The sequence below is a fragment of the Phalacrocorax aristotelis genome, chromosome 11 (assembly GCF_949628215.1).
Source record: "Phalacrocorax aristotelis chromosome 11, bGulAri2.1, whole genome shotgun sequence".
Lineage (NCBI taxonomy): Eukaryota > Metazoa > Chordata > Aves > Suliformes > Phalacrocoracidae > Phalacrocorax > Phalacrocorax aristotelis.
Window position 1 is genome coordinate 1,507,533 of NC_134286.1, and position 25,241 is coordinate 1,532,773.

The window sequence follows — 25,241 nt, forward strand, 5'->3', positions numbered from 1 at the left end:
CATCCTTGTTTCAGCTGGCATAGAGTTAGTTTTCTTTGTAGTAGCTTGTAGGGACTATGATTTGGACTTGTGCTAAAAAAAGCGTTGGTAACGTGGAGATATCTTGGTTGTTGCTAAGCGGTGCTTACACTAGTCGAGGACTTCTCCAGCCTCCCAAGCCCTGCTGGGTGCACAAGAAGCCGGGACGGGAGGGGGCACAGCTGAGCACTGGACCCCAACTGACCGAAGGGATATTCCACACCATATGACATCATGCTCCGTATATAAAGCTCTGGGGGAAGAAGGAAGGAAGTGGGGCACGTTCTGAGTTACGGTCTTCGTCTTCCCAAGTAACCGTCATGCGTGATGGAGCCCCCTTTCCTGGAGTGGGTCAAACACCTGTCCAAGTTACGACAGCGATGAGTTTAGGACCTTGTCAAAAGCCCAGGCTGGAGGCTGTAAGGAGAAGGAGCTGAAATCAGCTGGAGCTTCAGTGCAGTGCTGGAGCTTGAATTAGCTGGGACTTGTAGTAAGCAGGAGCTGGAACTCCAGCAGAGCATGTTTCTGGACAGGTTCCTCAGTTGTTACAAATGTCTTCCTTTCAGGTAAAAGAAAGAAATCTCACCTGTGATAAATTAAGAGCTGCCTGTTAACCTTCTTTAGGGTCAAGTGTTTCTCTTCTGTTTGTTCCTACTAATCCTATGGGCGAGTTGGAAATAGCCTTTTATTTTCATAGGCATAACTAAATTTCTAGTGATCTGTGGCATCAGTATAGTTAACTTTTGAGCACATAGGTGCCAGTAGAAATGTAATGAATGAAACACGATGGCAACTGATGCTGTTGTGATGGACAAAGCTTGTATTGCTCAGTTCTGTACATATACATTAGATTTCCTGGACCTAATTGTAATACCTGCATCTTAATTACCCATGTGTTTTTAAGTCCCTTAGGAGCACCTGCGGTCAAAAGGATTTGTTAGTTTATTTTGCGTGGTGAGCTCTCACTTTTGGAAAGCAGTGTCTAACATCTGTGTGCCTCTCCGTATTTCCCCAGAAGTGGGCCCGGCATTGAAGGTGACGGTTCCCCAGCCATCGGGGACGGACCGAGTATGCGAGCAGGCGCCTGACGCGACCACTGACCCGGGAGGCACGGATCGGGAGGTGAGCAGAGCTGTGTTGGCACGGTAGGGGAAGGGATGAGTCTGGAATGTGGCTGTTGGTGCAGATGCACGGTAGGGAGCCGGACACGGAAGGGAGGGGGCGAACAGAGCATCGTGAGAAGGTAGGTCAGCACGTGACAACGGAGGGGTCGTGCAGTGCGAGTACCTATGTGACTAGTTAATGAAGGGACTCACAAAACTACATGCAAAGCAGGATGTCTGCCCCGAGCTCATCAGGCAAGGTGAGCGATGAACAGGAAACCGTAGCAGCGGTTATTTTTGAGGTGTGGAATTGTTTGTGAGCGGGCGGCCGCTTCCAGGCACAGGGGTCACCTTGTCTCTCTGGTTCTCTAGGCGCCGTAGGTGGCGGCGGCCACGACATCCAGCCTCATTAGAGCGTGGGCGAGCGGAAGTTCATGGCGCTTCCGAGGAGGCTGTTGTTGCAGAAGTGGCCGGCGTTGAGTGGTGTGACGCTGAGTGATGGCACCGCACGTTTGGAGATGATGAAGAGTATCCATGTGACCGCAGCCCCATCCTGTGTATAGCCTGTGTGGCCTTTTTAAAGGATGGCTTTTGAGCCCCTGGATTTGGAAGGGAAGCTGAGGGGCCGATGCAGTCTTTGTGCGGGTGGCCAGTCGGTTGGGGGAAGCACAGGTGGGGCAGGCAGGGGTTGTCAAATCAGTGGAGGGTACCGTTCAGAGACCGGACACGTTTGGGCCAAGAGAGGTTGTGGTGTCCTTTCTGCAAAACATAAGCATCTGCCAGGCAGGGGAGTTCCTGCCTGTGCTTGTGTTGTTGTGTGGATTTTGTAGTCTGTCTTTGTTCGTTACTGTACTCGGGTCTCGATGTGTCTGTTGTTCTCTCTGCTGAGCAGGCACGTAGGTAGCAATATTGAGGGTTTTGCAAGCCCTGGCTCATCGGCATAATGGTAACTGAGAGCTTCCTTTCTCGCATTTTAAGTCTACTGCATAGATTTGTCATGTCTTAAATATTAGACCTTTATAGAAGGTCATCTTTTTGCGGCGGTGATTAAGGCGGCCTCAGTACTGCTGCTGAAGAGCAGTCTGAATACGCAGGGCCCTTTTCTGGGACCTGTTCCCTGCACCTGAACGTTCTGAGGTCTTTAAGAGTGGCTTGTCGCTCGTGCATCGTCCTAGTTGTGGGTATATGGTTTTATCGCAGGTGATGATGGTACGTGACTTCTCTGCGGATGCTATAGCTTCTTCCTCGCTGCCGTATAGATCTTCTCGCCCAGTGGCATCTCTGGGCCGGAAGTCCGTCATCTTGGTGAGAATTTTCTTAGGTGCCTCGATCACGTCGCTTGTAGTATTTGTGAGCAGTGTCGGTCCGTGCACGTCGATGCCTGTGTCAGAGCTGCTCCGCCTGGGGGTGTAGCAATGGTAGAGCGGGTGAAAAAATAGCAATAAGAGTATATGGTTAATGTTAATATGCATAGACTGCTTTGGCAACGCCCGTACAACCCTCGTCGGAGCGAGTGGCCGTTGGCAGCGGGCAAGGACGGTAGTTTCCAGGGCGTTTTGTGGGTCCGAGGGGATGACCGTAGCTGTCTGGGAGAGGCAGCTAGAGTGCTAGCTGAGCAGAGTGCATCTCTCAGGTGTTCAAGCTTGTACGTGCATGGGGCTTAACATTTGATTGAAGGTATTTCCTTTAACGGCATGCAGTAGTTGGGCTCTAGATGGTGTTCCTATGTGGAAGCAAGACCTGTGGAATGGTTAAGCTGTTGCCGTGCGTCCAGGTGACTTGTTCTATCATGCTGTACTTGCAGAGGATGAAGATGGAGCTGTGCAGGGTGATAGAGCAGAGCTGAGTAGAGCACACTAAGGCGGCGGGTCTGTGTGCAGGATTAAAGGGAAGATGCGACTGAAGGCTATTTGAGGAGCATTTCAGGCGAGCTGGGTCGCAGTGAGGGGGCGCATGGGGCTGGTGACTTTGTTCTCTTTGCTCTCAGGAGCACAGCGCTATCCCTAGGGGCTGGCAAGGTTCTAATTGTGGGGCCGGCGCCCATCGGGTGCTTCTTTTTGCGTTACAGTTTAAAGCGTGGATCGCTCTGATGTTTGAGGAGTTTCTGGGCAGTTGTCGTCTGCGGCGTCGTTCCCAGATGCGTGAACAGCTCTGCTCTGTCGCTGTCTGTTTTCAGGGAGCGTGATTTCTTCCCTGCATCCTTACGTTCTTAGGTCTTGTAGCTGGGCTTCTTGTGCCTCCTCCCTCTCAGTTTTGAGAGGAACTTCTTGTTACGGGCCCTGACGCTCTTCTAATCTTCTTGGATCGCGTTAGGGCCTCCTTGCGTCACTGTCAGGGTTCTGCAGGTCTTGTTGCTGGACGAGCTCTTCCGTCCAGTTGTCTCTGTGTTTGCCGAGAGCGTTCTCTCGTCTCGGAGGTGCGCAGTTTGTAGTGTTTCTCATAGCGTTGGTGTGTGCGTTTTGCGAGTTTGGCTCGGAGCCGCCTTGCTGGCCATGTAGAGTCAGGTAGGTGGCACAGCGATGAGAGGTTAGGGTTCATCTGTTGCTATGCCAAAGGCTGTTGGGGGAAGGTTGTACTGTCATCTCGGATTGAGTGGCCCTCCTCAGCGGGCGAGGACTGTAATCACCGTGACGTTTTGTGGGCTCAGAGGCCGTGACCGTAGCTATCTGAGAGAGGCAGCTAGAGTTCAGCTGAGCAGATTACCTCTGCAGGGTGTTCAAGCTTGTACGTGCCTAGGGCTTCATGTTTGATGTCATCTGTTTGTTTTAATGGCGGGTTATAGTCGGTCTTCAGGAACCGTTAAGGTACTGCTGTGCAACCAGGCGAATTGTTTGGTATTGGTTTTGGAGATGCCGAGGGATGAGTCGTGCAGGGCGATGGAGGGGAACTGAGGGGACCGATGTAAGCGGGTGAGTTGGTGCGTGGTGTATATAGAGGGAAGATGTGACCGATGGCTCTATGACTCCGTTGCTCCTTGCATTTGTCTTTTGTTTGGGGTTTGAAGTAGCGTAGCAATGAGCAAAGCGTGATCGGGGCACCGGAGGCAAGTCGAGCAAGGCAAGTGGTGACTGGTGGGGCTGAAGTAGCAGCTCTTTTCTGAGGTGTTGTGTTGCTGGTGAAGTTATAAGCAACGCATGTCGTTTGGGTGTTACGGATGGCGGGTGAGCTGAACACGGCACCTGCAAGTGACGTAGGCCGGGTGGGAGGCTGTCGAGGGAAAGGAGTGTATCTGTATCGTGAAGAAAATCCTGCACGGCTGATTCCACTTGCTGCTCAGGTAATAGCACGTATGGGGCTGGGGGAGTGGGGAGAAACATTTGTGAGTTCAAGGATGCTACAGGTAGTCCACATCAAATGCAGAGAAAAGGCAAATTTGCTGCCAGTGCAGAAAAGCTGATGAAAAATTGCAGTCGACAGAACCTGCCTCATTCCTGAGTTAGTCCCTTGGTTGTTACAAATGTTTTCCTTTCAGGTAAAATAATGAACTTTCGTCTGTGATGAATTAAGAGCTGCCTGTTACCTTCTTTAGGGTCAAGTGTTTCTCTTCTGTTTGTTCATACTAATTTTATGGGTAAGTTGGAAATAGCCTTTTATTTTTATATGCATAACTAAATTTTTAGTAATATGTGGCATCAGTATAGTTACTGGCATCTAGGTGCTAGAAAATGAGAAATAAATATGACGGAAACTGGTGTTTAAACTTGACTTTTAGTTGATTTTTGTTTGTTTGTTTGTTTTTCATTAGAGTGTTGATGGCATGTTGTCCTGTGGCTCAGTCCACATTCTGTTCCGTGGAGCCTTCAGTCTAGTACTTTCACGTAAAAAAAAGTTTGCCCTTCAAAGAAGGGGCTAGTTATTCATAGGATTCAGCTGCAGACTTGGAAAGTCTCTGAAGTACATGATTAGAATTAAAGACAAATTTCACTTAATGTAGCTGCTGTTTGTCTCCACTTTCATTAATTTCCCCACTGCTCCATCATGGTTGGGAGCTCTGACTCATAATTTTTTTTCAGTCTTTAACACATTTTTTTTTCCCCAAGGAGATGCTACGTTTAAAAGTTAATTAGTTTCCTCACAAATGTGTCAGCCAATAGAATTGAGTTATGGTTATTAAAACCGTAAAAATTACACCAGTCTTACAGATCTGGACTATTTCTGAACATGTATTCATTGCATGCAAATGTCATTGGGATACAGATCATCTGCACTTCATGCTCTGATAAGACAATATGCTGAGACAGGGTGAGCTCCAAAAGAAACAAGATACAAGATCATGGTTTGGTTTGGTTTTTTGTGGGGTTGTGGTTTTTGTTTGTTTTTGTTTGGTTAGGATTTTTGTCTTTTTTTTTTTTTTTTAAAGAGTGCGATGTTAACTAGTAGTAGCCTGCAGAACTCTAATGCTGCCTGACATGTCCTTTTCTTATCTTTCACTCCTCTTACATGGCTGTAATTTTCATTTGGATGATTTCAGAAGAGCAGCTAAGTTATTTGCCTGTGTAAATATGCTGGTAATGCCAGGAAGATAAATGCTTGAACCAGTATTGAGTAACTTGGCTACAAGTAGAATTTCTGAAGGAACAACAACAACAGGAAGCAAATAGCAAGTTCTCAAAAATTTGTGCATCAAAGAAGTCAAAGTTTTATGGCCAAATGTTTGGCATTATGTTCCAAATGGCTATTTTTGGTAAACATACATTTTCAGGGAATTCAGGGTTGTGTGTGGCAAAACATGTCCCTCTGTCTGTGTGTCCTGCTACACAAATAGCATCAGTCAATAGCATGTCCAGTGGCAGGGCTTTTGTTCCCTACTCTCAATGTTGCCATAGTAATGTTGCAATATTTAGACCTAAAATATGTTTAGGAATGGAAGGCAAATGCCTGCTTTCCATAACGGCTATGAATGCTGACTCTTTTCTCTGCTGCTTTCCTGTGCATGTGATGAAGCTGTTTTATTTTTCTCCCTTGTTCCTGGTCTAAATGTTCCTGAAGCTGTTGCTGCTGTGGGTTTGCAATTTCTGTTACTGCATTTTTGTAGAGTTCTAGTTATGGATCATTTCTCCTGTGGCAAAGTGTCAAGACAGAGCTGTCAGTTTAAAGCTTCAGAAACTACAGTCATTGAAATCAATAACTCCATGTAGGTAAAACTGGTCTTGTGCATGCAGCTGTGCTTACAGGGATGCTCAGTGGCTCCTCAGCAAAACAGCAAGGTGTGGATGGACATCCGTTGGGTTGTGCTCCGAGTGTGAGAGCGTGCCGTGTTTTTGCTGATTGGAGATGGAATAGAGCGTGTGCCTGTTAAATGTGAGGACAGTCAAAAGCTAGGAAGGACCCCAAGCAGGCTTGGTGGCACAACTGCAGTTTTAAAAGATCTTGACCATTTGATGAAATGGCCTGAAAAAAATCATTCCTTTTTTGTAAGGAGGTAGTTCACAAGGACAGATGGGTTGCTGTGCACTTTAAGAAAAACATTCAACTTGGGGCATATAGGGTGAGGAAATCTAGGCTATACTTAGGCTCGAGACAATGTATGGAGATCTCCCTGCCTCTCACCTGTGTGTATCTATGAAAGTGAGTTCTAGTGAAAATAAATCTGCCAAGGAGTCAAAAAAAGGCATGGTCATTTAAAAAAAATGCAAAAGGTCTGGTGGCCTGTATCAACAACTGTAACAAAGATGATGCAAAATACTTTTTCTTCCACTCAGTTGTAGTCTTAACAAGCCTTCACAAAAAAAAAAGGAAGCTTTAGATTCCTACCCAGCTTTATGCTAAAGGGATTTTTCCTCTCTCAGCAGAATGTCAGCTGCCACCATTTCACTATAGTCACCCTTTTTCTGCCATGAAAGTATGAGACAGATGGAGAGAATCCATAGTGGTCTGCAGTACAAGGTATGTATGCGATGTGTGCCTGCGTTTTCCCTAAGGTATTTGTAGTATGGACTTTAAAGTTAACATTAAGAATGTACCAACTCTATTTCTATAGTTTTTCTATGAAATATTTTAACACAAATACTAAAAAGGTCTGTTCTGGACCGTGTTATGCCTGTGCAAAGCTTACTTCCCTCCATTTGTTTTCTCCTCCTGAAAGCGTAATCGTGTTAAAAGAGAAGCTGCAGCCTGAGCATTCACATGCCATTCAGGGAGTCGGACAGATGCCACCTGAGACTTAACTGCTAGGACCGGAGTCCCTTTGCAGCAGGCAGCTCCACTGAGCTGACGGGTACCCGTTTTCGACTCCTTGCTCACACACACTCCCTCTTGGGCACTTTTTCTCCTCTCGGGCTCGACCCTGGGTTTCCCTGAAGCACAGTCTCAACATGATGTATGCCAGGCAAATTTCTTGAGTGATACAGCAGTGAAGAGCAGCTTGAGGTGGGTGACCCTGGAGAGGGACCCGATAAAAAGGAATCTCTGGGTGATTATACCCTTACAATCTAAGTTCCCCTCCCCTCACCCGATGGTTCGGTCCAATAGCAATATTTGGGTCTGGGGTCTCCTTTTTCCTGATTGGATCCTTTCTCTGTCTCCAGGCAGGACATTCCTTTTCTTATCTTAATGGATGCAGCTTCTGCTGAAGGTTGTGGCTACCTTGTCTGGTTTGCACTGGTTTCGGGGCTTTCCTTCACGTAGCTAAGTAAACGTTCAGTGTATGGTCAGCATATCTAAGTGAAAGTTCCTAGTTTGTGGCCTTAAGGCTTTAGCAAGCCTTGCTACTGATGCCACGTATTGGATTCCATTTGAGCTAGGATGTGACTTCTACAGTCGTCTGTTTCTGTGTGCTTACTATTAAATGATACTGTGAAAATAATTTTGTACTAAAAGAGGAAAGAAACTGTTAGTAAGAGTTCAGATGTTTAGAAGAAACAGACTTTGTTTTCACGTGGCCTGGTTTCGGCTGGGATAGGGTTAATGTTCTTTCTAGTAGCTGGTACAATGCTGTGTTTTGGATTTAGTATGAGAATGATGTTGATAACACACTGATGTTTTAGTTGTTGCTAAGTAATGCTTACACTAGTTAAGGACTTTTCAGCTGCCCATGATCTGCTGGGTGCACAAGAAGCTGGGAGAGGGCACAGCCAAGATAGCGGACTCCAGCTGGCCAAAGGGATATTCCGTGCCATATGACATCGTGCTCAGTATGTAAACCATGGGGAGCTGGCTGGGGAGGAGCAATTGCTGCTCAGGGACAGGCTGGGTGTCGGTTGGCAGGTGGAGAGTGGTTGCATCGCTTGTTTTTCCTGGCTTTTGTCCTGTTTCCCCCTCTGTCCCCCTCCCCCCTTGTTTTCCTTTTCATTAAAATTTATTATTATTATTTTAATTATTAAAGTGTTCTTAACCCACAAGTTTCCTTACTTTTGCCCTTCAGATCATCTCCCCCATCCCACTAGGGGTGGAGGGGATGAGTGAGCAGCTTTGTGGTGTTTAGCTGCCTGCCAGGTTAAACTACAATGTCTTGATAAAAGCTTTATGCTTTTTCATTCAATAAGTTCTTTAAATACCTTATGGTAGGACTCAAAAACCTTACTGAGATACTAGCGTCTAAAAAGTAATCAAGGTCAAAGAGGAGATGTAGACAAGATAGGACAAATTGGTGTCGCTTCAGCATGTTTTCCAGGCTTTCCCAAGAAGCATTAGCAGCCTTGTAACTAGTGACGGTGAGTCCTGATGTGGTTTTGGTGAGTTACTGCTTCAGTAGTGTACTTCTTCATTAACCTACAGTGTGCAATTTTTTATTCAGTTGGAAAGTGATTTTTCAGAATGGAAATCTTTCTCATTCAAAGAAGTTGCATTTTATAAACTTCCATCAGAGTGAGTCTTCAGAGATATGATGTACTTTGCAGTAGAAGTCATCAGCCTTTTCACTCATCCCAAGACTTTCAGTCATCAGAAGACTTATCACTCCCTTGAAAAAAAAAAAAAGTCAATTTTCTTCCAAAGACCCAAGTGCAGCACATCTTCCAAAAGTTGATGGCATTGCTGGTCTTTGTTTCTCAGTTGTAACAGTCGAGGTATCATAAAATATGTTCCTCTGTGTGCTTCAGTACAAGCAAATACATTAGCAAATCGGCCAGTCCTTTTTGGTAGCCTTATGTATTGTACAACTGCGGATATGATTCCCCCGCCGCCACAGTAAAACCACATGGGGATCTCTTATCTCACTGATTTTTTTTTTTTAATCATAAATGAAAGTTTAAAAAAAAGGTGAAATTGATGATTTACAAACTGATTTGCATTCTTTAAACTGTAACTGCCAAATAGATGTAGTGTATGATTTATTAGGTGTATTTAAGCAGTTAGGTATTTAATGAGAGAGGCGACTGAATATTTTGGGGTTTTTTTTCCGTGATATTTTGAGGGACTGTTGTAAAGTACATTATTTCTGTCTCGCTTTCAATCGTGCATTTCCCTGGCAGTTCAGCAGCATCTCTTGGGCAGGGCAGCTGGGCGGATGTCCCTCCCGACTCCATAACGTGCAAAAGCCCCCTAGTCAAGTTACTGCTATTTTAGAGGTAGATAATCTAATGGTGTGCATTAACAACTGTGCAAGTTAAATTATTGCAAAAGGAAAATGGTATGTTTTTATAGCTTAGGTATTTTTATTGAATGTGTATAAACACACGCACACCTTTTTAGCATAGACTGAACTACTGAGATTTGTTGTTTATTTTTTATTTTACTCTTTAAAGTTTGACACTTCATTTTTGGCTTTATTGACGAAGTAAGCAAGATGTGCAGCAGGGAAAGTGCTGTAGCTGTTGTGGTGGATCTGTAAGTGTAGATTCTGATTATGGTACACCCTTATCCTGCAGCCTCACAGGGTTATCTCACCGCAGTGGTGCTGTAAGGAATGGATGGGACTTCTTCTGACACCAGCAGGAGTGTTTAGTTTTATGTGAAGAATCTGTTCAAAATGGTATCAATTAGTCTTAATACTACGTTTATCTGTTCAAATCACACTAGCTTTTAAAGGATGTGTTGTACTTAGAGCTGACCTGTTTACCTAGAATACTCTGGCTCAATTTACGTCCTACCCCTTATTCTCACTGAATTCCAGCATTTTCTTCTGTGCTATTCTTTCAATATGCTAAAATGTAGTTTGGGATTTGTGTTTTTCAGATGTCTTGTAGGTGTCTTGTGATGTTCAACGGATATCCCCCAGCTCAGGTTTGCCTCCTGGTCGTTAAGCATACTGAAGACAAAATACAGCTTGGGATTGCTGTTTTCCAGATGTCTCCTAAGTGTCTCGTGATGCTCAAGAGGCTGTCGAGGGAAAGGAGTGCGAGACGGGGATCGGTGCAGGCAGGCTGTGGCATCTGGCAGCATCTCAGGAGGTGCCTTTTCGCTTGGCTTTTTGCAGGTGCCGCTGGCAGGCTCGGAGCGGTGCTGCCGCATGCCTATGAGAGGTCTGAGAAGATGGGGCAGCGGCCAGCATCTAAGATCAGAGAATGCTGTGGTCCGTCGTCGAGCTCTTCAGTTTTGTAGGTAACACGTGGGCCGTCTTTGGAACAGCGTATGAGCATTAGAAGTGAGCTGGGTAGTAATGAGGAAGTCACGGGGCGGTGATTTCTCACGAGCGTAACGGTAGTTTACTGTGTGTCGATACATTTGGTGCCACAAGTGATGATGGAAGCGGGGTGTGATGCTGGAATCTCTGCAGAGCAGGTGAGCCGATGGGCATGTTCGTTTTGATGAGGGGGGTGCTCTGGAAGAGATCTGTGTTGACCCGTGTGATACTTATTGCTGGCCTTGGTGTTTTGTTTTTTTTTTTTACATGATGAAGAGGCACCTGGCCACTGCAAGAATATCCTGGTTAGCTGGTGTGTTTCTTGTTGTGAAAGGATTCATAATCTGGCCCATCTGAAAGCCCTGCAGTGTGACTTTTGCTAGGAAGAGATTTTGAAAAATTGAGATATTTCTTATTCAGTGAGGTTGCATTCTATGAACTTGCCATCAGAGTGCATCTTAGAGACTGTGTCTTTGCCAGTAGAACTCATCAGCACAAGACTTGCAAAGTATTGTTTTTTTTTTTAAAGATAAAAAAATCAATGGTCCTCGCGGAGATCCAAGCACAGCACATAATCCAAATGTTGATGGCATTGGTAGTGCTTGGGTTCTCAGTTGTAACAGTCGAGATACCATAAAATACGGTTCCCCTGCATGCTTTGGTACAGCCAAACACATTAGCGTATCTGCCGGTCCTTCTTGGTAGCCCCATGTATTGCAACACTGGGGATTTGATTTGTGTGTTTTTTTGTTGTGGTATTTTTTTTTCCCCAAAAAAGTAAAACCATATTGGGGATCTCTTCTGTCATAAATGAAAGTTTAAAAAAAGCTAACATTGTCTGATTTACGACGTGACTTGTGCTCTTTCAGCTGTAACTGCCAAGCAGATGTAGCGTACGATTTATTAGGTGTACTTAAGCAGGTAGGTATTTGTTGTAAATATTTAATGAGAGGCGACTGAATGTTGTGGGGGACTTTTTTCCCCGCCGGTATTTTGAGGGAGCGCTCTTAAGTATTTTATTTCAGTCTCGCTTTCGATGCGTGTTTCCCTGGCAGTTCAGCAGCATCTCTTGGGCGGGGCAGCTGGGCGGACATCCCTCCCGACTCCATAACACGCCAAAACCCCCCAGTCACGTTGCTGCTGTGTATTTTGGAGATAGATAATGGAATGGCGCGCGTGAACGGCTGTGCGAGTTAAATGAACGCAGAAGGAAAATGGAAAGCTTTTAGAGCCTAGATGCTTGTATTGGGTGTGTGTAAACACGCGCACGCCTTCTCAGCACAAAGTGAATTACTGAGATTTATTCTTAATTTTTAACGTTACTCTTTCAAGTTTGACGCTTCACTTCAGGCTTCATTGAGCCAGGCAGCAAGACGTGCGGCGGCAGGGCAAGGGCTGTAGCTGCTGCGGTGGATCTGTAAGCGGAGGTTCTGGTTACGGTACAACTTTGCCCTGCAGCCTCACGGGGTTATCTCCCCACAGCGGTGCCGTAAGGAAGGGATGAGACGTTTTCCAACACCAGCCAGAGCGTTCAGTGTTACGCAAAGAATCTGTTCAAAATGGTATCGGTTAGTCTTAATACTGTTTTCAAGTGTTCCAGTCACTCTAGCTTTTAAAGGATGTGTTGTGTTTTGACATGACCCGTTTGCCTAGAATCTTGCTGCGGCTCAATTTCCTTCCTATCCCTTATGCTGACTGAGCTCCTCCATTTTCTTCTGTGCTATTTTATTAACGTGCTGAAATATAGTTTGGGATTTCTGTTTTTCAGATGTCTTCTAAGTGTCTCGTGATGCTCAAGAGATGCCCCCCGGCCCGGGTTTGCCTGCCGGTCGTTAAGCGTGGTGAAGGTAAGGGGCCATCCCTCTGCCTGGGGGCTCCTGGCTCTGTCTCCAGCGGGTGCCCCGCAGGTGTGGCCGTGAGGGCTGCCTGGTGGGGAGAGTCGGGGCCCCCAGGGACCGGGGCTGTTTGTCGCCCCGGGGAGCCCGTCCCAGCGTGGGAACAGAGCGGGAGCATGGCTGAGCAGAGCCCGAGAGACGTGACGCCGTCCTCTGGCACGCTCCTGCTTTGCCGTGGGGCGGCCGCCAGCCTGCAGACAGGGGCTGGAGGGGCTGCAGCTGTTTGGGGGGCTGCCCCACCTTTTAGATTTAAGCAGAGCTCCCCCTTTTTTGGGGGGTGGGGGGTGTGTGTACCTTTGTAAATGGCACTATTAAAGTAATGAGCTGCAGGTTGGAGCAGGTTCCCTTGTTTAGTGCCCTTCTTGGGGGTGAATAAAATTGGGGGAGGGTGTGTGTGTGTGATGATGTCATGTGGGGTGCCCCGGTGTCACTGGGGGAGCTGATAATGCGTCAGAGGAACAGGTGAGTGGGGGCGTCATGTAGGGGTTCCCCCCCAAAAAGGGGGGTTGCAGCCCCAAAATGCCTGAAAATTCAGGGGGGCTATTACAAAAACCTCTTATTTTATATATATTGAAATGTAATATTAATTTATAGGTGTATAAAGGGATTTTAAAATAAGAACTTATCTCTCCTATATTATATAACGGATTTCAGGATACAAAAATTCTACATCGAGATACAGGGTTTTAAAACACAAAAGTAACTCGACTGTCTATATATCTACATTAAAAAATAAAGGAGTTTAAAATGAAGAAAAAGGATAGATGAAGGAATTCAAAGCAGAAGAAAGTCCGACTAGAGCGAGCATCTACGCTTAGTGTGTGTTACATAGTCTAAGTAGATGTGTAATCTAAATAGAGGTTATATAGAGTGAAATAAGCCTAGGTGTAACTGTAAGTAGATGTCGAAATAGAGAAGTCGAAAAAGATTGAAGTGTCAAAGGGTAAGTAAGCAGATAGCTAGTCTAAATAGGTGGTTTATATACGTGTTAATATGGAAGTCTAAACAGGTATGTGTAAATAGATATTCTGTGTAAGTGTAAATAGCCTAAATAGGTGTAAGTGTAAATTTAATAGCTAAGTCTAAACAGGTATTGTATGTAAATGTAAAATAGATAGTATATATAAAATATAGATGTACTCTGTAAGGATGTGTAAGTAGACACACAAGTGCAAATGTCTATGCTATATAAGGTTTTTAAAATGCAAAGAAACCATGTTGATAGAGATGTTTATAGAGAGGATTTAAAAATTAAGACACACACCCCACCCCCACCCCCCAATCAACTGAGGGCACAAAAGCGCTTTCAAATGCTGCCCCTTCCCTGTTCTCCTTCATCCATCCCGATTTGGGGCCGATTCCCCCAAATGGGGACTTCCCCCTCTGGGGCTGTGTAGGCAGCCTGGGAGCTGCTGCCAGGGCAGACAAACACCCCAAAGCCCCTGAGTCTGGGTCTGCAGTGGGGGGTGGAAAACCCCAAACAGACAAAATACCCAAACAGTTTTGGGGGAAAGAAAACAATTTGGGGCTCCTGGGAAAGCCCACTCCTGCTGGGTTTGTGCAGCTCGAAAGGAGGAAAAAAAAAGCAGGGGGGTGGGGTGGAACCCCACTAACCATTCTCATGCACAAAACCAGGAGCAAAAATCACTGATTTCTGTGTTGTGGAAAGGGCCAAAGAGACCCAGAAGTGAACCATTTGGAAAAGCAATCCCAACTTTTACCTTATGGAAAAGCAAAAAAAGCCAAAGGAACAAACCCCAAAAAACCCCAACAACAAAAAAAGCCAAGCCATCCAAACAGAAATCACCACCACCAAACGACCGCCCCAAAAACCCCAAATTGGGGAAAATTTGGGGTGAAACACCGGCAGTTTGAGGGGCATTGCTGGGGCTTCTCTGGAATGGATTCTCCGGAGTGGGTCAGTTATCTGGAGCAGATCATCTGCTGCAGGTTAGCCCGGGTGAGTTGCCCGTTGTGGATTATCCTGGGGGGACCCCCTGGTGTCAGTCATCCCCATGCATGTTCCCCATGGCGTGTCTGCCCAGACATGCCCCCGTCCAGCAGTGTCTGCCTCCTCCCCGGCCCTCCCTCTGCGTGTGTCTGTCCCCTCCCAAACGCTTTCCCCCAAAATGGCCCCCCCGCATGGCTTTTTCCCCGGTGACATCCCCCCCCCCCAGCTTCCCCTGGCCTCCTGTTCTGTGCTCGCTGAAGCCTTGTGCTTACGCAGGATGAGCAGAGCAGGGTCCTGGCAGCGCAGAGGCGAGGCGAGGCGCTGCCAAGCCAACGAAGCCCAAGGCTCAGCAGTGCACAACAACTTTGCAGGTCAGCCACTGGCACCTGGTCTGCCTGGCTGCCCCGTGCCCTGACGCACAGCTGCCCCCCTCACCCCAGGCAGCCTGCCTTCAGAAGGGCAGCTGTGTTCCCCTGATGGATTTTCTTCTTTAACCCTCTAGGACCTGTTGACTTGCTGCTCTCCCTGTCACAGCCCTGATGCCGCAGGCCTACAGCAACTGATGGGGCTTACTCTGGGGGGGTGGGGGGTGGGAAAGGGGACCTTTTTCCCCAGGTTGTTTGTGCTGCTTCTCCTCCCTAGGGCGTGGGGTGGGGGTGAGTGGGGCAGGAGGGAGGACGGTAACGGCCACCTGATTTTTAAAGCAGTCGAGACGGAAGGACTAAAATGCTCGAGGCACTTTGGTGCTGGGCGGTGCGGAGGCAACGACTGACACTGCTGGGGCTGCGGGAGTGGGGAAGGTGCAGAGAAACATGAGCTCTGCGCACGCAGTAACGGTTCCGTTATCCCGGCGAACGTCACCCAGAGCCGGCGCGGGTCTTGCCCCAGGGAAGAGTCACGGACGTCACGCCGCTGCCGCCGTGCTGTGCTACGGCAGCCGGGAATCGCGCATGCGCAGTGGCGGTGGTCTGTCCCTGCTGCCAGTGTGCGGCCGAACTGTGGTACTGCACTCGGAGCAGACGCATGCGCGGTGGCGACGTTGTGTCCCTGCTCGCTGCTGCCGCCGTCCGACGGAGCTCTGGTACTGCAAGCGGGACAGGCGCAGGCGCACTGGCGACCTTATCTGTGCTCGCTGCTGCCACCGAGCGACCAAACCCCCCTACCGCAGGCGGGAGCTGCGCTACCCTGGTGGAGATTTCCCCCCTCGCCCCTTCCCCGCTCGCGGCAGTCACTGATCGAGCATAATCGCGTACTGCAGACGGGGAGCCGCCCCTTCCCGATGGAGGTTTTTTCCGCTGGTCGGTGCTGCCACCGTGCAAGCAGATGCCGGTACTGCAGCCAGGCAGTTCCGTATGCGCGGTGGCGCTTTATTTTCTGCCCCCTACTTCCACCGAGCGCCCAAACGCTCGTACTGCAGGTGAGCAGCCGCGCATGTGTAGTGCTGACCTTTTAGCTCGCTGATGCCACCGTGTGACCAACCTGCGGTACTGCAGCCAGCAGCCGCGCACGGGCTGTAGCGACATTTTGCCGCGCTCACTTCTCCACGCCACTTAGTGACCCCCCCCCGGTACCTGGTGAAGGCACCGTGGGCGGCGGAACCGTGTAGGCACAGCCCTTAGTGACAGGTCCTGACCCCTTGCGATAGCCCGGTGAGGGTGGTGCTGATACCCCTCGCCACGCTCTTAGCTACGGGTCCCGCCCCTGGCGATGGGCGGGCGGGCGGGCTGATGTCTGACCCCTCTGGCCCCACCCACCTTTGCGACAGGCCCCGCCCCCTGGCGAGGGCCCTGGGGGGGTGGGGCCGTGCTCCTGTGCTCCCCATGACCCCCAGTTAGCAACAGGTCCCACCCCCTGGTGACAGCCTGGGGGTGTTGCTGGTGCTGCCTGGCCCCACCCTCCATAGCAAGAGGCCCTGCCCGTGGTGATGGTTCCAGGGGCATTGCCAGCGTCCCTTTGGACACACCCCCTTAGTGACAGGCTCCACCCCTGGCAACGGCCCGGGGGGGCGGTACCAGCAGCTCCTCGTAATGACAGGCCCCACCCCCTGGCAACGGCCCGGGGGGCGGTGCCGGCTCTCTCCCCTTAGCGACAGGCCCCACCCCCTGGCAACGGCCCGGGGGGCGGCGCCGGCTCTCTCCCCTTAGCAACAGGCCCCGCCCCCCGGCAACAGCCCGAGCCTGTGTTTGCTCCGCTCGGGGGGCTCGGTTTGGGTGTTTTCTCTCCCCCCTCCCTCCCGTGCCGGGAACTCCAGGCGGCTCTCGTACGGCTCCCGGGGCCTTCACCCCTCGGGGGGCTCGGCCCGCCCCTTTCGCGGGGCGCTGTGGGAAGGGCGGGGGCGGGGCCCGGGGGTCGAAGAGCCCCGGCTCTGGCCCTGGGCTTCTCTGGCGTCGGTGCTCCCGTGTTCCCTCGGGCGGTCGCAGCTTTGGGGCTGTCTCAGCCCCCCGGGCAGGCGTGCTCTGGCGTTTAGAGAAGCGGAGGCGTTGCCTGAGGTAAGGATTTCAGAGCTTGGCACTCTCTGGCAGCATCTGTACTAGAAAGGTCCCTTGTGGCCTGCTTTGCTTTTTTTCTCCCAGGATGCTGTTTTGGGCGCTGAGGGGGCGGTGAGACGGTTTGGTGGTATGGGGTTCTGTTTGGGGTTTGGTTTTTGCTTTGCTGGTTTTTTTCCCCCTCGTGAGATAATTTTATTGTGCTGCTGCAATTCCTGTCTTTACTGAACCCAGAACCTTGGGGGTTTTCACTAGTTGTGCCGTTCACTATTTCAGGTGTTGCCTTGGCCTCTCAACAGCCGTGGCACAACCTACAGCGATGCTGCCTCTCCAGGCCCCCGCAGGCCCCGCTTTCTTGTCCAGCCAGGTGGGAAAGCGTGGTTGTTGCAGAAACAGCTACGCCCTTGTCGTGGTTCAGCCTCAGCTGGTAACTGAACACCACGCAGCCACTCGCTCACCCCCCCCCACCCCTGTGGGATGGGGAAGAGAATCGGATGAGCAAAAGAACTTGTGGGTTGAGATAAGCACAGTTTAATGATTACAATAAAATGATAATGATAAATGATTATGATAATAATGACAATAATGATAATATAATAAAAGGGAAAAGGAAGGGAAAGGGAAAACAGGGAAAAAAACCCGCAGAAACACGAACGATACAACTGCTCACCACCCGCCGACCGATGCTGCCCGTCCCCGAGCCGCGATTGCTCCCTCCCTCCCCCGGCCAGCCCCTCCCAGGTAGCATACTGGGCATGACGTTACATGATATGGAATATCCCTTTGGTCAGTTTGAATCCGCTCTCTTAGCTGTGCCCCCTCCCCTCCCAGCTTCTTGTGCACCCAGCAGAGCATGGGAGGCTAGACATGTCCTTGACTAGTATAAGCGCTACCCAGCAACAGCCTAAACATCTGTGTGTTATCTCAACAGGTTTTTTTTTCCATGCTAATTTCAAAGCGCAGCACTATACCAGCTAGAGTGAAGAAAATTAACTCTATCCCAGCTGAAACCATGACAGCCCTGCGACTCCTCCTCAGGTTGTTGGCTCGGCCCCAACAGCGTACAGGCTGCTGAGGTCACCGCCTCCGCGCGGGACGCAGGCGGCCCGGAGAGCTTTACCCCGCGCCATTTCCGTCCCCTCTGGGCAGCAGCGGATCTGCTGCCGCTTCAGGCGGCCGCTTTCTCGAGGGTGAGGAGCTGGGACAACAACGGGCCGCTGCAGACTCTGGTCAGGGTGAGAGGCTGTTCCCTGGGGAGCCGGCGCAGGGGGAGCGGAGGTACGCACGGGCACTTGTCGGTGCCCCTGACCAGTAAAGGGAAGGTTAAATTGTTAGAGTGCAAATAAATACATTTTATTTAGGGACGAGTCGTGACTAAATTTAATCGCAGCTATTACTGAACAAACCAGGCAGTCATTATTCCTAATCTGTAATTAAAAAAAATAAAGGCTGTCCTTTTTTATGCAATAGAGTTGCGAGTCATTAATAGCTCAATCTAAATACAGCCGTTACTAAATCAACTGCAGGCATTAATGACTCCTGGTCAGAAACAAAATAAGGAAATTTTAGAATCTACAATGAAAATTGACCTGGAAAGCTAAATTGGGAGCGGGTAATACTGAAATTGTAACAGGGCTGTTAGAAAGTTCAGAGGCAGCGACAGCTCCTGCTTCCAACCCAAACAGTAAACGAAGCTTTAGGTTCTTAAATGAAGAGAAATAAAGGTGAGCTGTTAAACAGTGGCTGGGTTCAAGCGTAGGTATTAAGAAAATTTGCAGGTACGGGTGATTCCCGACCAGAACTAACAATTCCAGAAGATTTAGATTTAAAAACTACAGAGCTAATGGAGTGCCACAACCGCCCGGATGTAACTGCAGCCGCTTTGGGGGAACGCCCCAGGCCCCCCAGCCACCGCTATTATTACTGCCAAGGAGAGCGAAAGTGAAAGTAGAAGCAGTGCAGGTGAAATGCGAGCAGTACGCTTTTCCTAAGTCATCTCTTCGTGTCAGGAGAGGAAAGAAAATGGAAAGAAGATGTTTGCAGGGGGTCTGTGCTGGGTTGCCTGCGCGTCTCTTCCGTGCGTCCTTGAGGAGACATTTAGTTCCTGTTGGGCGCTCGCAGGTGGAGACAGGGCGAGCTGGAGGCAGGATCGGTGCTGGCCCTGATAAAGGGATGGGCAACGAGCTGAGAGAAGAGGGGGCAAGGGCTGAAAAAGGGTCACCGGTTCTGCAGGGAAGGCAGCGGGATTTGACTCAGCAACCGCTCTGACAAGTGCAGGGTCATTCACTGCGATGAAGTCAGGGTCTGTGGCTGGCCCGGAGAGGCAGCAGAAATCCCAAACTCTTTGCAGGGGTACCGGCCAGATTAAGGCAACACCTGAACAGTAAAACCATTTAGGGGAAGCAGAGCTGGGCTGCACCGCGTGGCCAACCTCCCTCTTCTCCGTGAGTCCCAAAGGGGTAGCCTCAAGAATGTGCTGAGAATTCATCCCTTGCGCTAAAAATGAGACGCAAGTAGCACCCACTCGTGAATTTTATTTTCTCTCTCGCTCTGCGGCTCCTGCCTGCTTGTCTCTCCTCAGTGCTCACCTGCACCTGTGCTCGGATGGGCCAGCTGAGGGAAGGTGCTGCCATCTCCCCAGCCCCGGCGGACCGCCCCTCAGCTGTGTCCTCTGTCAGGGAGCATCGTCATCTCTCCTGCCTCCCAGAGCGTGTCCTGTAGTGGCAGACGCGCGGGCTTTTCCCTGCACGTGCATACGGGAAGGGAAGGGAAGGGAAGGGAAGCACAGTGAAAGCTGGGCTTATCAAAGAGTAATGGGGGTGGTGGGAAGCGTAGCTAGAACCGGAGAGCTACAACGCAAAAGCGAAGCGGACAGGACACAAAAGTAAAATGGTGCACAGGAATGCTGAGGAGAGAACTCCCGCAGCACACAGGAAATCAGTCTCAGAATCTATTTTCTTCTGACTGCCAAATTAAAAATAATGGCACGCTTTGCAACGCTAAGCTCGCTCTGATCGTCTGAACTGTTTCTTTCCAACCCCCACCGCCCCCAGCACACCGTTCAGCCTCCTCAGCCTGAAATGCCTTGTTTTCCTTCTTTTTTTTTTTTATGACAGGGCAACTTCTGTTCCCGAGGTGGTGCCCACAGTACAGCTATCTCTTCAAAGACAGTTTGGTTTAGGTCAGAGAATGTTTAGCCTGGACTGAATCAGCCTCTGTTTCTATTTCTGGAAATCATCGGTCCTGTGCATCAAGCCCGGAAAAAAGGAAATATGAACCAAAGGACATGGGGCCTGCAGGGCTAGGAAAATATTTGAGAAGAGGTTCAGTGGGGAAATGATTGTTTGTCTGTGGGGCGTCCAGGCAAGCAACCCAGCTGCTAGAAAGCGGCGCTGTCCCCAGGATGGCCTCGGCGGTCCCGTCGGAGTCGGGGGAACAAGGACAAGGCAGGGTGAAGAATCTGGCCTGCCGTGTGGAACGTGACTGTACAAAGCACGTGTGATGCACTGCAAGTTTACTTGTTTAAACTGTGAGTTAAAGAAGGTGTGCGGTTGCTTTGTAAACAGCCGACGCTCTAAAGCTACACCCATCTAATTGCTAGCTGTATTAAATCTATCGTATTGCTGTTCCTGCATTAAAAAATAAAAAAGAAAAAACCAACACACCTATGTAAGCACTTCTAAGTACAACGGAAAACCACTGTTTAACGTGTGGCATGTGTGGGTTGTTTTTTTGGGGTGGGGGGGTGGGGTGTATGACAAAAACCTGCGAGAGACGCACGCACATACGCACATGTCATGTTTAGCGCTCACCTAAACCCAAAAAAGAAAATCCACTCTTTATTTTGCAGCATTAGCATTAGCTTCCAGCGAACAGCCTGAGCGCACACCTCTGCTCTCACCATCTGCTCCCTCCTCAACCGTGTGTGGCTGTCATCAGCTTGCACAGGCTTTGCTCGTGCAAGTTTCCACGATGGCTTACGAGAAGGCAGGGAAACCAACCCAGCAAGACGCGTAGTGCCTTCCTCTATGGGCTCCGTCCAGCCTTTGTTAAAATGAGCAGAAAAAAAATCTTCTGCTGCCTTTACTCTGACTGACTGTTACACAGAGCATCTGACTTGACCCGCAGCAAAGTGATGCCCCAGGCAGCAGCACGTATTGGCGCGGACCGCGGTTTCACCCACCTGTTTTACTGCGCCGGTCCTTTCCCACGGCCGATGCCGCAGATGTGGCGCGCCCCACCCCCAAACCTCTTTACGAGGGTTCCCTGGGCTCTGCAAGTCGCCTGCTGGACGTGTTGCTGATTCAGGCACGGGCAAAGTCAGCTTCTTCGCTGGCCTCGGGCCAGGGCAGCCCTGTACTTGAGGGAAACTGAGAATATCTCCAGCGAGATCTCACCGGGAGGCTGGGACCTCGTCAGTAGGGGAGAAAGCCAAGCGACTGACACTGAAAGGGAGCTCTTTGCTAGGCTGTAGATCGTAAAGTTAAAAAAGAAAACAAACCTGCCTTTTTAAAAATGCCCTCTTTTGAGTCTGCCACGTTTGATACAGATTTTTAAAATTGCAGGGTATATCTCCTACAGGCCTCATGCAAAGGGAAGTGAGTACTTCTGGCTCTCAGGACAAGGGGGTCCCTCAGGAGCCCAGGCGCTCACGCCAGCCAGCATCTGGCACAGCACAGGGCAGGAGCTTTGGCAGTAGTACGTGAGCTGAGAATGAGAGTCCGGCAGCACTGCACGCTTCTCCTGTGAGCTGCCGAGGCTCGCGCGCTGTACCTTCCACGAATAAAAGGCCAGAAGAGTCAGCATTTCTGCTAGTTCCAGCCTCATCCGTACCCTCGTCGGTGTAGCTGTAAGCAAGCGTCCCGTAGCGACTGGGAGCGTGGCAGCTGGGCTTCCTGCGCTGCCTTAGGTTGTGCCCTTGGAGAGACCCTTCTCCGAGCCCCGTGAGCCCCGGGGTGGGTGAGCTGAGGTGCCGTTCAATGCTGAATAGGCACGAAGGCCTGTAAACAAAATGTATTTGTATTGCACCCATACCCGGCAGCCAACCGCCGCTTTATTTACGTATTCTGCACCTCCTGCCGACGCTTTTAAACTTAGCCGATATTGCCGCAGTTTTCACTGACCGGGCAGGGGACTGCCACGCAGCAGGGGGAGTTTCTGGGTGTCTCCCACGGACACAGACGTCCTCAGCTGGGTAGGGACAGGGTGAGAGCTGGAACAACTCTGCTGACATGTAAGGGCCGTCCCAGGGCAAGGCTCCTGGGTCTGGGGGCTGAAAGGCGAGCTGCGCTGGGTGGTTGGTGTGGGAGTTGTGGAGCAGGTAGGGAAAAAAAAAAAAAAGAGAAAAAACCATCCAAATGTTTCACAGCAGGTAGAAAGCTTGGCAGAAAGCAAACTGAAGGCTGTAAAGACAAAAGCCGAAAGCTGGCTATGGACTGTACGAAAAGAGTCAGTGGCACGGAAGGAGGTTATTTCTTCAACTGACCATAGGAGGCTTTTTGTGAGAAAACACAACACCTCTTCTTTCTGCTACAGCGCGGCACCGCAGCAGTAATGGGCCAGAGCGTGCGAGCGCCTTTGGCAGTATCGGTAACGGCCGGGGCACGGCTGAACGGCCAGCCCACCTTCCGCACAAGGAAAACACCATTTCCCTAGAACGCCACGCAGACCCAGGACAGGTAAGGCGGAGGCCGAGCCCAGGCGCCCCCATTGCCAAGGACCACCTTGGCCTTGCAGCGTCTCATGCTTCGGGGTGTTTTGCAGGCCGTGGCTAAGCTCAGGCCCCCTGCTCGTGGCTGCCCCCGGTCCCCCGGCGCCGGTCGGGCCCCAGCCCCCAGCGCGGTGCGGCGCAGGGCAGTGACCCAGCAGGGCGGCCCCCCGGGCCCCAGCCCCCCCCCCCCGCCTGGGGCCAGGGCCCCGCGGCCGCCGGCCCCTTCCTCCTCTGCCCGCTCCCGTCGCAGACGGCTCGGTATGTGTCACGAGCGGCAGCCGCGTTCAGCAGCTCTCGGAGGGCGCGCGGCTCTGCCCGGCCGTGACCGGGGCCCGCAGGGGTTTCCCGCTCGCCCCGAGAAGGCGCTGGCCCCGAGCCGGCGCGTCCCGCCCCGCCCGGCCCTCGGCGCCCTCGCGAGCTGAGCGCGGCCCGGCCAGCAGGGGGCGCTGGCGCTCACCGGCTGGGCGCGGGGGCGGTCCGGCGCGGGGGCGGGGCCGGTGGGGGCCGTTCCTTCCGGCCGCTCTTTAAGGGCCGCCCCGCGGGTCTCGGACTTCCGGTGGCGCGTGCGCGGCGCGGCGGAGCGGGGGCGGGAGCGGTGCGTGCGGAGGCCGAAGCGCCGGTGCGTGGGGCGGCCGGGTCGCGAGGCGTCCCTGTGCGGTGCCGGGGCCCTCTGCGGCCCGGTGTGGGAAGCCCGCGGCCGGCGGAGCCTGCTCGGAGCTGGGCGGGGAGCGCCGCGGCGGTCCGGCCGCCGGCAGCCATCCCCTGCGGTGGCCGGCAGCCCCTCGGGACGCCTGGAGGCCTGGCGGTGCCCGAGCCTCGCCTGCGGCAGCCGCCTGAGAGAGCAGCGCGGCCGTGGCCGGGGGCCGGAGAGCGCTGGTGGGTGAGTTCGGGTAGCGGGGGTTTTCGCGGGGCGCGGTCCCTACGCCGCGGTGTGGGGCCGCCCCGATCTCGCTTAGAGAGCAGCCGCGAGCGGGAGGCGCCACTCTGCTGCGGGCAGGGGCTGGGAGAGCAGGCTGGCGTTGGCCCGGGGCAGCTGGAGCTGTCAGCGGGAGGCGCGTCCGGGGGCCCCGCTGAAGTGCCGGTGTTTGGCCCGGCGGCTGTCGTGGAGGGCTCCGTGCGGGGCGGGCCCGGCGGGCTCTGGGCCCCGCAGAGAAGCCCTGGTCGGGCATCGTTCTCTTCCCCACAATGCAGGTCTCTCCCCGGTTATTTTCTGTGTAGTGTTTCGGGCCACCTGAAACCCTTTGGCCGGGTGTGTTTGGTGCGGGGAGACGGCAGGTCTGGAGCCTGAAAGATCTCGGGTGGGGGGCGTGGGAGGTATTTCTTGCCTTAAAACTCTGAGCCCACCTCGTGTGTCATGTCGTGAGTCTCGTGACTGTGGCAAATGGCTCAGTCGGGCGTTTTCTGATAAATAACTTCCGAACGTGTGCGTGTGTAGGCACGGGGAGACTTGTGCAGTGTGACAGAGCCCCTTGTGCTTCTGTGCTAATGTCTACCTGTTCTAGACCTCCAGTGTTGGAAAGCCTTTGTTTAGTGCCTAGTTGTGCCTGCGTAACAAATGTTTTAGCTGCTGATGTTATACCTCTGCTGTGAACTTCTTCCTGGGTGGCTTGATTGTTTCTGGTTGTCCGTGTAAATCTAGGCAGATATTTTCTGCCTGGTGGTGAAGGCTATCAGTTTGGATAGCAAAGGGCAGGAGAGCAATAAAGAAAAAGGTGATCCGTCTGCTGCAGCTCCTTGGAAACAGTTCGTTCCTTATTTTCATTGTTACAGAGTGTGGGGCTGGGGTCAATGGTGTGGTGTAGTTCTCGAAGGCTTATAGGAATGAATTTTCCCTTTGGACAGTACATCAGTACTCAGCATTGTGTGCTGAGTTTTGTAGGCTGCCCTTGGGAACAGTGTAGCCCACTTTCTCTTGATCAGGGTGTGTTAGATGATGTCGTGCTCTCCTTTCCTACTTAAAAGCTGCTGCCAATGTTTGCCCTCAGGATGTGCTGTGCTTCCTCCGTGCCCAGGTGTTGCCTTTCAGAGGGGACTGGGGACAGGGTATTGTCAGAAAGGCTGCTGGGAGGGCAGGCAGAGGAGGGGTCTGCCAGAAGAGCCCTGGGGCTGAAGCCCGGAGCTCAGAAGGGGCTGCTTTGCTGCTGGGAGTTACAGGGATGAGGAAGAAGGGGCATGTGCTCCCTGGCATGGGAGGTAGCCTCTCTCTGCAGGGAAGCAGCTGAGGTGGCCTGTCAGCTCCAGGGGAGCAGGTAGAGGCTCAGGAGCTGCCGGGGAGTCCCTCCGCTGCCGGAACAGTGGCAGAGCAGAGCATGTCTCCCCAGGCCTGCATCTTGGTGGCAAGTTTGTGCCTGTAGGGACCAGCCTGCAGGGTCGCAGAGCAGCTGCCCTCTGGGAGCAGGTGGGGTAGGAGGCCTCCAGGCAGGGCAAGACTTAGCCTACCATGAAGTGAACACCTGGCTCCTGCTGAAAGCACCCAGGCTCAAAGACAGCTGGCTGCAGTGAGTGTGTGTGCTAGACACCAAAGCCTCCTTCAGAACAAGTTGCCTTCAGTTTTCACAGATCCTGGCCCATGGGAA

General features: G+C 51.4%; 3 long non-coding RNA genes across 7 annotated transcripts; all 3 read left to right on the top strand.

Moving 5' to 3' along the window:
- The first annotated feature begins 899 nt into the window (after positions 1 to 899).
- On the top strand, positions 900 to 13,980 carry LOC142063154 (uncharacterized). 5 transcript variants are annotated; one of them, XR_012662657.1, is made up of 5 exons: positions 900 to 1,140; positions 1,494 to 2,426; positions 10,477 to 10,601; positions 11,956 to 12,191; positions 12,392 to 13,980. It is a non-coding gene; the product is annotated as an uncharacterized LOC142063154 (long non-coding RNA). The 5 variants fall into 5 exon arrangements; XR_012662658.1 differs by lacking the exons at positions 900 to 1,140; positions 1,494 to 2,426 and adding an exon at positions 3,778 to 4,030 and having other exon boundaries at positions 12,392 to 13,978; XR_012662660.1 differs by lacking the exons at positions 900 to 1,140; positions 1,494 to 2,426 and having other exon boundaries at positions 9,790 to 10,601; positions 11,956 to 12,185; positions 12,392 to 13,978.
- Positions 13,981 to 16,267: 2,287 nt separating this feature from the next.
- On the top strand, positions 16,268 to 17,366 carry LOC142063152 (uncharacterized). Its single transcript, XR_012662654.1, has 3 exons — positions 16,268 to 16,446; positions 16,504 to 16,958; positions 17,232 to 17,366. It is a non-coding gene; the product is annotated as an uncharacterized LOC142063152 (long non-coding RNA).
- Positions 17,367 to 17,979: 613 nt separating this feature from the next.
- LOC142063153 (uncharacterized) lies at positions 17,980 to 20,644 on the top strand. The gene is made up of 2 exons (XR_012662655.1): positions 17,980 to 18,233; positions 20,072 to 20,644. It is a non-coding gene; the product is annotated as an uncharacterized LOC142063153 (long non-coding RNA).
- Positions 20,645 to 25,241: the final 4,597 nt, after the last annotated feature.